Source organism: Zonotrichia albicollis, chromosome 3, assembly GCF_047830755.1.
Source record: "Zonotrichia albicollis isolate bZonAlb1 chromosome 3, bZonAlb1.hap1, whole genome shotgun sequence".
NCBI classification, from domain to species: domain Eukaryota; kingdom Metazoa; phylum Chordata; class Aves; order Passeriformes; family Passerellidae; genus Zonotrichia; species Zonotrichia albicollis.
The window spans coordinates 63,194,451-63,208,114 of NC_133821.1; the positions used below are offsets into that span (position 1 = coordinate 63,194,451).

At 38.2% G+C, this 13,664-nt stretch overlaps 1 long non-coding RNA gene across 1 annotated transcript; it reads left to right on the forward strand.

Moving 5' to 3' along the window:
- LOC141728691 (uncharacterized) lies at positions 1 to 13,620 on the forward strand. The gene is made up of 3 exons (XR_012579837.1): positions 1 to 169; positions 7,154 to 7,268; positions 13,287 to 13,620. It is a non-coding gene; the product is annotated as an uncharacterized LOC141728691 (long non-coding RNA).
- Positions 13,621 to 13,664: the final 44 nt, after the last annotated feature.

Sequence of the window (13,664 nt, forward strand, 5' to 3'; positions counted from 1 at the left end):
ATGTGAATTTACATCCTGTTTCCTTGCCACTTATCACAAAGCTAGAGGCGATACGCCATTTCTGGTGTTCTGTTCCCAGAGGAGACAGAGGTGCTATAGCTGCGGCAAATGTAAACCTGCCAGACACTGGAGACAAGGAGGGGGAAGGAAGTACGTTAAGTGCTTAAAGGTGGGTAGTGTAAATATCATTTTCCCACTCCCCATGCTGTTGAAATCCCAAATATTTAGACCAACTGATAAAGCCAGAAGAGAGCTCTTTGTTTCCATGCGCAAAGCAAGGGCGTGTTTTGAAGGCTGTTTAGCTTCAAGTAAGGGGCGTTATTGCAGCAAAAGTAGCCATGGTCTAAGTTACTTGAATACTTCTACATACATCTTTGGCAGCTTGGGTTCCAGCAGGGCTGGTTATCCTTCCTGGCCTGGGGTTATGCGTGTTAGAGCAGCAGCAGCCAGTGTTGGGGTGCCTCGCTGCCAGCAGTACTGCAAGGGGTCACAGCAAGTCATTTGTGGTGCCTCCTCGACCAGGGTTTATGAAAACACTGGTGTCTGTGTGTTTCTGTTTAAGTAGCCAGATTATGCTTAAATCATTAAATTAAATGGGTTTCTCTGAACTGTGAAGTAACAGTGTCCTCAATTACTCCTTTAAGCATTTTGGTGGTGCTCTTTACTGAAGAAAAGCTTATTTTAGGAATATTATTTCGGTTACACTAAATCTGCATTTTCTACTAGCAAAGGAATTTAGTCACTGATCATGCTCTGTTTTTTCCCCTCAGATCAAAATGGCATTTTTACTGCTATGCAATAATTGTTCAATTTTGAAACTAATGTGCACTGAAGCACCTTTGGAGCCATACCAAATCCAATTTAGCTGCCCAAATGTTTCCTGTTTTTCAAAGAGTGTGTGCAAAAACATTTTTAAGAAATCATGTGTAGAGAAGTATTCTGTATCAGATATTCTTCTGTAGTAGATCTCTCTAGCAGAAATGTAGCAAGTGGGGTTTTTTATATTAAGGTATTTCAAAAGTAAAATTATCCTGTGAATTTTCCTGCACTTCAGATAAGGTACTTTTAAAAGAGCTGTGTCTTGAAGGAAGAAGAGAATTTATGAGCTTTTGTGTTTCAATACTGTGTATATGCTAAACCAATAATTATACTAAATGTAATTTCTTTATCATATAGATACACTATAACTAAATGCAACACAATTTTCAAACACAATGCAGTCAAAATTCCACACAGAATCACTGAAGCCAAGTGAGCCAATGTAGCAAATTTCGCACAAAGTATTCCTATCTCAAGCTGAGCCATATTTTCCTCACTGCTGTCTTGTTTGCACCTCTGTATAGAGGTAGAAACATGTATCTGTCACAGCTAGCTTTATCTGAGAAAGATGAAACTTCTGAAAGTACATTTCTATTCTTCAGTTCCAGGTAATATGCCTGGAATGAAGTTTGAATCTGGAAATTTTGCTGAAGCTGTATCCAGTCTGAAAGAGGTGCCTGAAATACCAGTTAGGCATAGAACGTAATTAATTCTAGTGCAAAAGACTTTTATTTTCTTTTTTTTAAGTGAGAAAATGTGGATTTTAAATTATAATAATTTGAATAATAATTTGACTGTTGCCTGAAGAAATGGGGAAGATAGAAGATTTTACAAAAATGAAAACCCCAACAGAACAAACCAAACAAACAAACAAATCAGCCTGCCCATATTTCTGCTAGGTGTTACACTTCTCAGCAATACTTGTTAAGTCATGCTTTACTTTTCAGTATAACCTGATTTTCTCAGTTGCACTGTTAGCCTTTATTTGCTGTCCTTGGAACTAAAATTGAGTTTAAACTGGCTTTGTGTAGAGTGCAGCCATCTCTTTAAAACCAGGGCATTAATGCTATAGTTATTAGATCTAGAGAAGATTAATAACATGTTAGTTATGGAACTGCTTTTTTTACAGTCCAAGGAAACTGTAAAAAGCAGTAAACACAAATACTTTCATTAATGGCCATGCTCTGACATGAAAGATTTGTAAACAATAACTGGAAATAGTAAATTAGGCAAGAAAAACAAGTCCTTCCTTAAAACTGCCTCTATGCTGCTCCTTAAGCCTCTTCCTATTGTGGGAGTGCCTGTTTGTATTAATTTAATTAAATCTTGGTGCTGAGGGCTCTAACAATCATAGCCTTGTTAACCACTGACAATAGCACAGCCTTCTTTTCAAGTGTCCTCGCTTTACATACAGTTTAATATTGGGAGGAACAGTGTATCTGTTGTCCTGGCTCTGGATTTTATTGACTAATTGCTACATCAAATCCAGTAATTCAGTAGCTGATGTGTGTAGTTGAGAGAGTATTAGATAATAGCATTCAGTGACACCTTAGTGTTGTATCCATATGATTACTGGTTTTGGCAAAACTATGGAAGCAGTTACACCAATAACCTTTTAGGAGCATCAATAGGCTTTTTTACTGGATGCATCTGGAGGGAGCCTTCCTCCCAGGTGGACATACACTATTTCAGCATTAGCAGGTGTATGATTCACCTGTTGTCTCAGTTGACAACATGGAACAATCTTTTTTTCTTTTTTTTTTCTTCCTTTGAGTATTCTTTATTTCTGGAATTATCCTTATATTTAATTTTCCTCTTTTTTTCCCATCAAATCTTAATGAATAATACTGTGTAGTATTTTAAATTTGCAGCTGCCAAATAAATGAACTGGTATAGATTGATAGTTGCATCTAGCCAAAATAAATGTCTTTTACAATGAAACAAAGAACTAAATGAAAACCAAGATGTGCACATGGATCCTATGTGTCCTGTGGAGTGCAATGAAATCAATAACATAATTAAATATTGCTCTCTCGTCCATAAATTATATTTCTAATGGAAACCAAGCAGTACATGCATCTATGAAATAGACTGCACGAGGCATTCCCAATAGTGGAAAAATTCTCATGGGCAACAGGGAAAAGAACACCAATACCAGAAGGATTGACTTGGAGCAATAAGGAGAAAGAAAGTCAGAGAAGGCTCCAAACATGCACAGAAAATGACAGCTACTTACTTGAAAAAGTTGTATTTGACAAATATATTTGAATCTATTGCAAAGTTAGATGCTGTCACCTTTAAGAGCTTGATGCTTAACTAATGAAGTGCACTTTATTAATTATTCCACATGACTCTGTAATGTCAGTAAAGAAAAAAATGGCCTATCACATTTTGGCCATTTTAGGGGAGAATTAAAAACTTAAATTCTAGTTCTGAACAGTGATGTATTGGCAATTTTTTTTTTAAATTTATGTACAGAGGGGTATTTGAAGACTTCAACTTACCAGAAGTCTGCTGGAAATACAACACAGCAGAGAGGAAACAGTCTGGAAGTATCTATCAAAAACAATTAGGTTTATTCTGGCATATTCTCACCCTGTGTTTCAGTGGTATTTACATTTATTCCTGAGAAAACTATTTGTGTTATGAGTTTATAGTCCTCAAAGAGGCCTCAAAGACAAACCTTGTCATCTCATCCTTGCTGTATTTCACACATTTTATTAGATGTATGTCTGCTCAGCAGGAAAATGTGGTCTCTAAGTGTTTGCATGTTGGTTCCACCATCCTTCAGCAGGAAACCTGATTATTAACAGGCTCTTATTTTTCATGATGGAAACCTGAGATATTTCTCTGCTATATCATTAATTTATTTCCAATTAAAGTTGGAGGGAGAGTTCTTGCTGATGTGGCTGGTAAAAGACAAGATAGAAATGCACATCCATACCACGCTCAGATGCATTCTGTCACTCGTACTAAGGGGAGGGTTGTGTTGTAAACTTTGGGTCCTGCTGACAAATACATCCAGATAGAAGGCAGAATCTTGTCACACAACAGAGAAAACAGAAACATAATTTCTTGCACTGACAGGATAAAGTCAAGTACATTTTCTGTTCCCATGTGCTAATTTGTCATCTGACAAAGTAAAAAATTTTGAGAGGAAGCCCAGAAGTTCTAGAAGCTCTTCTGCAAGTTACCTAGACTGGAGCAACAGTCAAGAAAATTATTCTCAAGAGAAAGACAATACCAATAGTTTAGCCTAGAAGGAAGGGCAATACAGACTTTCATTGAAAAGAAATAGCTCTAATTTCTTAAACTACAGAGTGGAAGATTGTATGCACATACATGCCTGCCATCCCATTCCCCTGGAAAGACCTGTGGAGAGTAAGGGCAGTGTCCCATTGATGCTTTCAAATACTGAAAATAAAAAAAAAAAAAAACCAAAATAAATCTGAATTTCTGATCCTAGAGATGCATATATAAAAGAAAGATGCTCTGATTTCCCAAGAGTGCTTTGTGCCATGGGGTTTCTTGAGGGGGCTGTGGCTGGAAGGCAGAAAAGGGAGCATCTTAGCTTCTTGTCTTGTCCAGGCTATCTCAGGCCTGAAAACCTGGAGGAAGAAATTGAAGACTGCACCATTGCTCAAAGCAAGCAACCTTAGTAAGGGCAAAGAATTGTCAAATGCTTTATTCTTTTTCTAATTCATCTACAAGATCCAACAACCTGTCTTCAGAGTCATCAGGTTGTAGATCGTGTTTGCGAATGCCACTATGGGTAGAAGGTATTATTGGGATGTTCAATACACTCATTCCCAGATCCACCAGATCCACACATGAAAGTTTGGGCTGTCATGAGATCCCACCATGGAATCCAACAGCTATGTCCCATGCAGCTTTCAGTAAATGTGGAAGGACTGCTGCATGCAGTGAAGAACCTACAACCAACAGGTTTCAAAGGTATTTGGTAGAGAGAAAGATTAAGCAATATGCATTTCAACTGAAGGAATTGAGATTCAGTATCAGAAAGAGAGGTAAGATGAAGAGTTAAGCCCAGTTGCAACCCCTGCCTCATGTCATTGCAGCAGCAGACTCTAGTCAGAAAGGTGGACATAATTCCATGAAGGATAGGATGAAAACCCACTTGGCATCAAAGTGAGCTGGTGCTGTGCTAACATGAAAACAAGTGGGTTTGGTCATGACAAAGCATCTCAGAAAACCATTCAGATTCCTAGGAGCAGTGAGGGGAAAGAAGCCAGAAGAGCTCAGTCTGAACAATGCATAACTTCTTTTAAGGAATAGAGTTCTTGAAGGCTGAGACTTCATCCACTGTTTAGATGGGGAGAGGGAAAGGGGCATTGAAAGAGGAAGAGAGAGCATTTGTACCTTGAATTTTGAAACTGTGTAATAGGAAATTGAGACCAAAGGATGACTGCCAAAGCCATTGTGGAGATGGATATGTTACTGTCTCTGTAGATGTACTGTTATACTTTCCAAAAATTAAAGCCAGATTCCTTCTCCTCCTCAAATTTTATTTGTTTAGATGCCAGTATCATTCTTAAGAGAGAAAGGAACTACAGCTATTGTGTGGGGTCTGTTTCCATCCTTTGCTTGCTGTGGTTGAATTAAGTTGTGGTCTAGTCTCTTTTTTGGTAATTCTTTAAAGGAAAGAGTAGAAGTGGATGAGAAACTGAAAAAAATATTATAAATGGTCATGACAAACATTACAAGTAGGTTTTCCTTCAATCATTTGGTGGCCATTTGAGGGAAATCTAGTCACTTTATTTCTGTGCAGACAGCATAAACTGCCCTTGGCTACTGAAAGGATCTTCTGAAAAAATACTGGCAAACCATAGACTATCAACCACTTTAGAATAGCTTCTCCTGGAATAAAAGGAACTATGTGACTCTAAGGACAATAAACTCTGTGACTAAGAACAATATCATAATAAGGCTGTACACCCAGAACTTGTGAATCACTGGTTACGATCATTCTGATTAGATTAAGCTTAAAATAAGTGTTTGCACCAGGAAATTGCATTTTCCTATATTAAAGCTCCTAACAGGGTATGACAAGAGTTATGTGTCAAATTCTTTAGTACTGAATTTAATTATTCACTTCACTTTTCACCATCCTATATTAAAGTGCCATACTGGATAAAAATGCTTCTCATTATTTTGAAAAATGGCCAATAAACATGATCATTCCAGTTGCATAATAGGAATTTGGGTTTAGATGCTTTCATATGTATGTACATATAAATGTAACTGGCTTTTTATGAAAATAAGCCTCAGTTTGCATGGAATAAGATTTTGTCTGTGTTTTGAAATTCAATGTTTATCAGTGGCATGCACACAGTTAACAAAATCAGCAGTGATTTAGTCACTGCTGGAATTTCTATTTAGTAGATATAGTTAAGGTCACAATTGTGCCTGAAACTTTTTTTTAAATGCTTGGGCTTATTTTGAAATAGGGAGGAGCATTCTTGCATATGATAAGTAGAAGGGTAAGATGGGAGAAAATGCTTACAGTGGCTTATAAATAAAACAAGGGGACTCCAAATCTGTCTCAGACAAAACAGTGCCAGATTGAAAGCTGCTCTGAGAGGGTCCTTGTTGGTGGATGGGAAGCTCAATGTGCACTTGCAGTCCAGAAAACCAATTGTCTCTTGGGCTGCATCCAAAGCTGTGTGGGCAGCAGGGTGAGGGAGGGGATTCTGCTCCTCTGCTCTGCTCTGGTGAGACCCCACCTGCAGGGCTGCATCAGCTCTGGGGCCCTCAGCACAAGCAGGACATGGATGTGTTCACACAAGTCCAAGGAGGATAACGAAGATAGTCAAGGAGCTGGAGCACCTCTCCTATGAAGACACTCTGAGAGAGTTGAGGTGAGGCTGTTGTTGATTGCTGATTGCCTGAAGAAGGCTCTATGGACACCTTACAGAAACCTTCAAATACTTAAAGGGAGCTACAAGACAGCTGGAGAGTTTTACAAGAGCACAGGATAAGGGGAGATGGCTTTAAAGTGAAATCAGGTAGATTTAAGTTAGATATTTGGAAGAAATTTTTTACTGTAAGAATGGTGAGGCACTGAGCCAGGTTGCCCAGAGAATCTGTGGATGTCCCATCCCTGTAAGTGTTCAAGGCCAAGCTGGATGGGGTTTTGAGCAACTTGATCTAGGGAAAGGTGTTCCTACCCATGGGAATGGGGCTGGAACTACCCACTCTTTAAGGTCTCTTCTAACCCAAACCATTCAATCATTCAATTTTTTTTTTTTTATTGCTTGTTAACATAAGCGTCTAATAATTGATTTAACAATTGATTTTCCTTCCCCTTTCCTAGGTTCACCTTCGGTCAAATACCATTTTTCTACTCTCCCATGTTTCAATTTTCCTTATTTTCACCACCTGATACTGTCTCAGACTCCACAAGGAGGTACTGCATGAAACTGGCATTGGTGAGTAATGGTTACTTTCTGACACTCCTTGTTTACTCTTTTTCCTCTACTCCACTTGCTGTCCCCTGCCGCAGTGCAAGTCCTTCTAGGGTGTCCCTGCTCTGACATGGGTTTTCCATAGCTAAAATCCTTCAAAGCCATAGCTCCTTCATTGTTGGAGCCCCTGCTCCCAAGAGTGCATCTCCAGCCATGTCCCAGGTAACATCCCCTTCTATTTTTTCCTCTGTTCCTTCCTCTAGCAGCTACTGCTCTTAAATGTCTGAGTATGGGTGCTGAGTGCTCCCTTGCATTGCTGTGAAATAAGTTACCCCACAGATTTTGGAGCCAGAATGAAGGGCTGTCAGTGTGGGTTTAATAAACCAGATTAATACAGCTCTCTCTAAGAACAGCCCACAGATTGGTTAAGTTCTGCCAGCTACCTTTCTTTCTGCCAGCTTGCCTCCTGCCTTTAACAGATCTACCTTTGGAGTCTGAGGAGGCAGTGAGGCAGGCTGGGACAGAAAGTGTGTGAAGGAAAAGAGATGCTGGGGTCTGGAAAAAAAGAAGAATCAACAGTATGGAAAATCATTTGCTCCAACAAAGAGGAGAGGAGAATGGGGAAACAAAAAAAAAGAGGATTTAAGGTTTCATTGCCCTAGACACTGTAGGGAAAAGTGCTGTAAAATGGGGCGTGAAGGAGGCTGCAGGACTGGAGTCTCCACAGCGCAGTGAGGATCATGAGAGGAAGAGGTTTTGTCAAGAGGAGTGTTGGAGATAAGACCATACTGTAGGTATCAACATTTTTCCTGACTTTTTCTTTCATTGTTGGGTATCAACATGGTGGGGAGCAAGTCTTGCATCCATCAACCAGAAGACAGTTTTGAAATTTCAGTGCTTCATGGCTGTGAGAAGAATGATTAAAAGGCTACATTTTCCATGGTCCAAGCATCTTGAAATACAAGGAGAGATACATAGATAAAGCATTAACTGAGGGAACATAGATTATTGGTTAGTATTACTCTCACTCAGATTCTGTACCTTAACAGTTGTCTTGGTGATTTTATTGACTGGGCTGCGCAAGACTCATTTTTATTACATCTGTAATTTAAATTAGTAATTCCATCATAGGCTAGAACTAAAATAATAAACTAGAATGCATTTATATCTTTACAGACACAAGTGGATTCTTAACTCCTTTATTAAGGTAATATTTTACTTGAGCAACACACATTAACAAGATGATTGTTTTTCCTCATTATTATTAGAACACAGCACTACTTTTAGAATGTGCATCTGAGTTCTCAGTTTCTTTCAGTTCCTATGCAGACAAAGGATTAAGTAGTTATTATTAGTTATTAATCAATACACACATACATATATATTTGTGTGAGTAGTTGGTACAAAGGAGTTTCTCTTCAGAGAAAATGTGGTTTATGACCAAAATATATTCACATATACCCTATACACACACACATATAATACTCATACAGTCTTGCTGTTTCTTATGCAAAGCAAGTAGAAAAGGCTCAGTGAGTTGCCAAGGAGTTATTACCTCAAGAGAAAATAAACCCAAAAGCTCGAGCACTCAAATCTACTATGCATTTAAAGTAAAAACCTAATCTGTGCTAAAAGAAACCCAAATCAGAGAACCTTCAGTGTCATCAAGGCTCATTTCATCAAGTAGAATACAAAAATCTGCATCCAACTTACCTGCAACAACTTTTGCATTATTAACTAAAATTGAACTGAATTGGGCCCCATTCTTTAATAATCTAATTGTAGAGACTTTTTTTAGGCATGCCATGATAAGGCAACCCTACTGTATTACCAAGTTATTTTCCTGCTAAGTCTGGGCTTGGGATGTGGTGAATGCATTACAGTCAAGGGATTTTCTAATTGTACTTGTGATCTGCTTTGAAGTTATTCCCACCAAATGAAAAAAAAAAAAGAAAAAGAAAAAGTTAGTGGGAAGCTGTACTGTATTTTCTGAAGAAGAAAGCCTCAAGGGCCACATTTTTTTCAGAAGCTTAGACAGTAATGTGTAAATTGCACGTATTTGCTGACACTGGGAAAGATGAATGTGCTTTCTGGCTCAGAAAAGGACAAATGCCTTCCTCTGCACCAAAAATTCACAGTCTGTAAGAACTTGCTTCCCTGTACCAATTTTTGTTGAAACCTGTTTTTCTGGCAAAAATTATCTATTTTTTTTATTTCTTAAAAAAAACAGTATGTCACATTTATATAATAAATTTAAATTTAACACAGTGCCCACATTTGCTGGTTTTTACTGCAAATTGACTTGAGCAGAAAATGGTTGAAGACAAAAATTCATTGATGGTCTAAAGAATACAACATTTACAAGCTTGGAGTGCCTAATATGATGGTTTCAGTACATAGCCAGCCTATAGAATCATAAAAATCATTTTGGTTGGAAAAGATCTCTCAGATCAAGTCTGGCTGTTAAACCAGCACTGCCATGCCCATGACTAGACCATGTCCTTAAGTGCCACATCTCCATGTTTTTGAAAATAACATAAATTTTGAAAATAAATAAATCAGTGTGTTTCATTCTGGTCTGGTATAGAAATTCCTTTCAAGGTGCTGGCCCCCTCTTTGTAACAATTTTTAAGTCTAGTATGATTCAGAAAACATTAACACTTAGATTATTCAAAAATATGAGAACCAGTGGAAAATTAAGAGAAACATTAATCAATATAAATTGGAAATTTTTTTCTGTGTCCCCACACAAAATCAGCTTTTAGAAGGGTGTCTTACTATAACCTCATTTAAATGGAACATTCAGTAAAGGGATATTCCTTGGCCCTTAATATTCCCAAGCTGAATAAAAGGGAGGGGTAACATTGCATATTGTATTGAAGAGGTTGTCCCAGTACTTATTGTCAGAATATTTCCAAACAAGTACAGACTAGATGCTGATGGGGAATGGAATATTCCTGTGTACACTCTGACATTTAACCCAAACATTATTTATCAGAATTGTCCATGGGTTCTAACACCACTGACTAGATCATACCTTCCTATATTTTGATTGTTGTCACTGTTAGTGAAGAGTGTTTAAAACAAAACATTTCTCACAAGTGTACTCACATTCTGTTGAACATTTGAGAGCAAAAAAAAATTCAGTCTTTCCTTCTCTTTCTTTTCTCCTGACCTTTTTTTTGGATGGGGGATAATTAGAGCTAAAAAACAAAGGGTAGAAAGTCTCCTCTCTTCCAGGAACAAAGCATTCTGAAATTCCCCATCTCTTTCTGTGTTTATCTGGCAGAGCCCCAGATTCTGTCACCAGTATTTACCCTGCTCAGATCCTTATTCACAGCTTAATCCAAAGCCTGAAGTTGAAGTCAGTGGGAACCTTTCCCTTAACCTCAGGGGGAATCATTCTGCTTGTGTAGGCAGAGCAGTTTCAAATTATTTCCATTACTGATTGCAATATAAGTACTGTTTGAGATCACTAACCTGTCCTGAGATCCAACGTTACAGCTAAGCTGATGACATCTTAAGGTTCTATTATGCTCTTTTAGCTGTGCTTTCAGAAGCTTAAGTAGTAACAGCTGCCAGAAAAAAAAATCCCCAATAGATAAATTACATTATGAGAGTAAAGAAATTAAGAACAAAGTTACAGCTTCAAGAGCCTGTCATCAATAACCATCACTGGAGACATCATGATGATTCTTCTTGTCTTTTGAAATGTCTATGTCAATAATACAAAGTTATTTAGTTATTACAACTCAGGAAAAAAATCCCAACCTCAGTTTTTGTCTGGAGATTGTTTTTAATGACAGAGGGAGTTCTTCAGATGCAAGACAAAGAGGGAAAATATGGAGAGCGACTTAAATAGATGCTCTTCTTACTGACTTCATATAAATTTGAGGTGTTCAGACCTTTCTGAATCTGAGCTGGCTATCTATGGAAACTCTACAAAAAGTCCCATTTAAGGTCTTGCTGACTGTTGAATTGAGTGGTGTTGGGAGGTGCTGGGAGCCATTCCAGGCAGATTACTGCAAATTCAGCTTCATTTTTCTCATGAGCTTAATGGATGTCTGTATTCAAGTTCATAAAAAAAGAAAGGAATGAGAAATTAAGGAAGGATGTAATGACTGTAAATTCATGGCTTTTAATGATTTGGATAGTTCATCTTTAAAATAGTTACTATACTGGACATTACACAGACATTCTCACATAACATGTGTGATACTGAAGAACAGTGGTCTGAAAAGTGCATTTATAGTTACATTGTAAAAATATTTCCAAAAATCCTTGCTTGCAGTGTATGAACTTCAAGACCAAGTTTTTGCATATCTTTTTCGCACCCATTTTATCTAATTAAAATCTCATAATTTTAATTTTAGTAAACTTAATGCTTTTTTGATATTTTTCAAGTTTTTCTGGTTTTCCAGTTTAATTTATCATTCTCCTTCTGTACCTCCTTCAATCATCTTCCATCCTCTTCTCAGTGCCATGTCTCTTGCCTTTTATTACCCTCTAGCTGTATTTCCACTTATTGTCTCTCCATTACGTGGCCCTGCCTGTGCTTCTTCTGTACCTATTTGTTTTATCCATCCAGTCTTCATCCACCAATTCATTTTCAGCGCTTCTACCACTTTCCCTGTACCTTGTCTCTGAAATTCCTACCTCCTGAGATTTTCTGTATCTTGTCACCTTCAGATGTTTTTCTTGTGCCACCTCATACACTCACCCTTTTTCCTCAGTAGTGGTTAGGGGTTTGCACTCCTCTGTTTACATGTGCCTTAATTGCTAAGATGCTGTGGGAAATTCCAGTGCAGGGTGGAACCTTACCTATTATTGAGCAAGGAGAAGGTGGAGGTGGAGTGCTGCATGCTTAGGGGGTAGAAGGATGATAGGGAAGCCTCTGTGTGGTCTGTGGATGTAGTGCAACTTCCTTTTCCATCCTCTGAAAAGGCATGGGGAAGGGCAGAGATGGGGGCAGGGAGGAAGCATGTTTCACAAGAAGAGAGGAAGGGCAGCACCCAGAGGAACACCCACTCTCAATATCTAAATGCAGTCTTTTATGGTAGGATCATTTAGTGATACACAGAATAACTCTTCTAATGCATTGATATTTCTAGCTCACTACTTTAAATCCTAAGGGAGTTATTTTAAAGTGGGATTCCAGTGCTGCAGAGCTTTTTATAGGAGTTGGGGCAGACACTGGTGCCTTCCCAGTCATAGGGCTAACATGTCTTGTCCCTGAGGTAAGTGGTGTATGCTTCCCATAGGAAAGAGGTTGGCACTTACTGCAACCCATTCACCTCTCCACTGGGACATTTTTAAATAGAGATCCCAAGGCAGATGTTTGGAGCTATGACGTGATGATGGTAAAACCAAGTCATTGGGAGCTGGACTCCAGCAACTGAGGACATAAAAGAACCTGTATATGAAGTCATTGCTTTAGGGACATATTTGAGCTGCTGAGTCATTAACTCAAACTGGTTCACCAAATACCTCTAGATTAATAAATTACTGTCTATACTAGTATTGCGAAATTAATAAGCAGCACTGACATCCAACTGCCTGAATTTCCTTTTCCATTTGAAAAAATAAATAAGTACCTTCAGGATACATTAGACAAAGGTTAGCTGCAGGAAGACATTTCAACATCATAATGAAAATGGTAAACTTCAAAAGAATTACTGTATGTTTTTTAATTAATCTTTGTGACTTATCCAAAAAAGATTATTAAAGTAAGTTCAGATAGTTTCATACAAGGCATTTATTTTGAATTTGTTCTTTAACCCTCTGCATTCTCATGATTGCCTACTTCTAATGAAAATAATTTAAAATAGCAAAATGAGAAAGTTAAATGGGAATGATGTTCAAACACCTTTATCTTTGTGAATCTGGAATATTTATACTTGTACCTATATTTACATTATATGTAGCGGTTTCTCTCTGTCAAACTGTTCCTTGTAATAGATTTCAGAGATTAAGAATGTATATAAGTAATTAGCAATTAATATTATTAAGAGAGATTTTGCTCATTTCTTTTTACCTTTTAAGTACAACAGCCCTGATAAGTGGTACAATATAAGATGTGAAGCATGTAAGAAAAAGCAGCTCTCATGATTAGCTAGACTTACGTCTGAAATGTGAAGCAGTCACAGGAACGCCGAAGCATCCCCAGTTTCTGTGCTGTGGGATTTGTCCTCTCCTCTGGTATCCTGGTCTGTGGGCAAAGCTGGCTCCTCGCTTCAGTAAGTAATGGGTGATTTCTTCCACAGGCTGGAGTTTGCTCTGGAAAAGCCTCCATCTCTGTCTGCATTTGTTTCACTGGTGAGGGCTGTCCTGGGCCTTCCTAACCTCAAGAAAGGGCTGGGAGAGGGCTGTGGTGTGGGGAGGGTCACACTGCCAGCTGCACCTGAAACTCCTCCTGGCAGT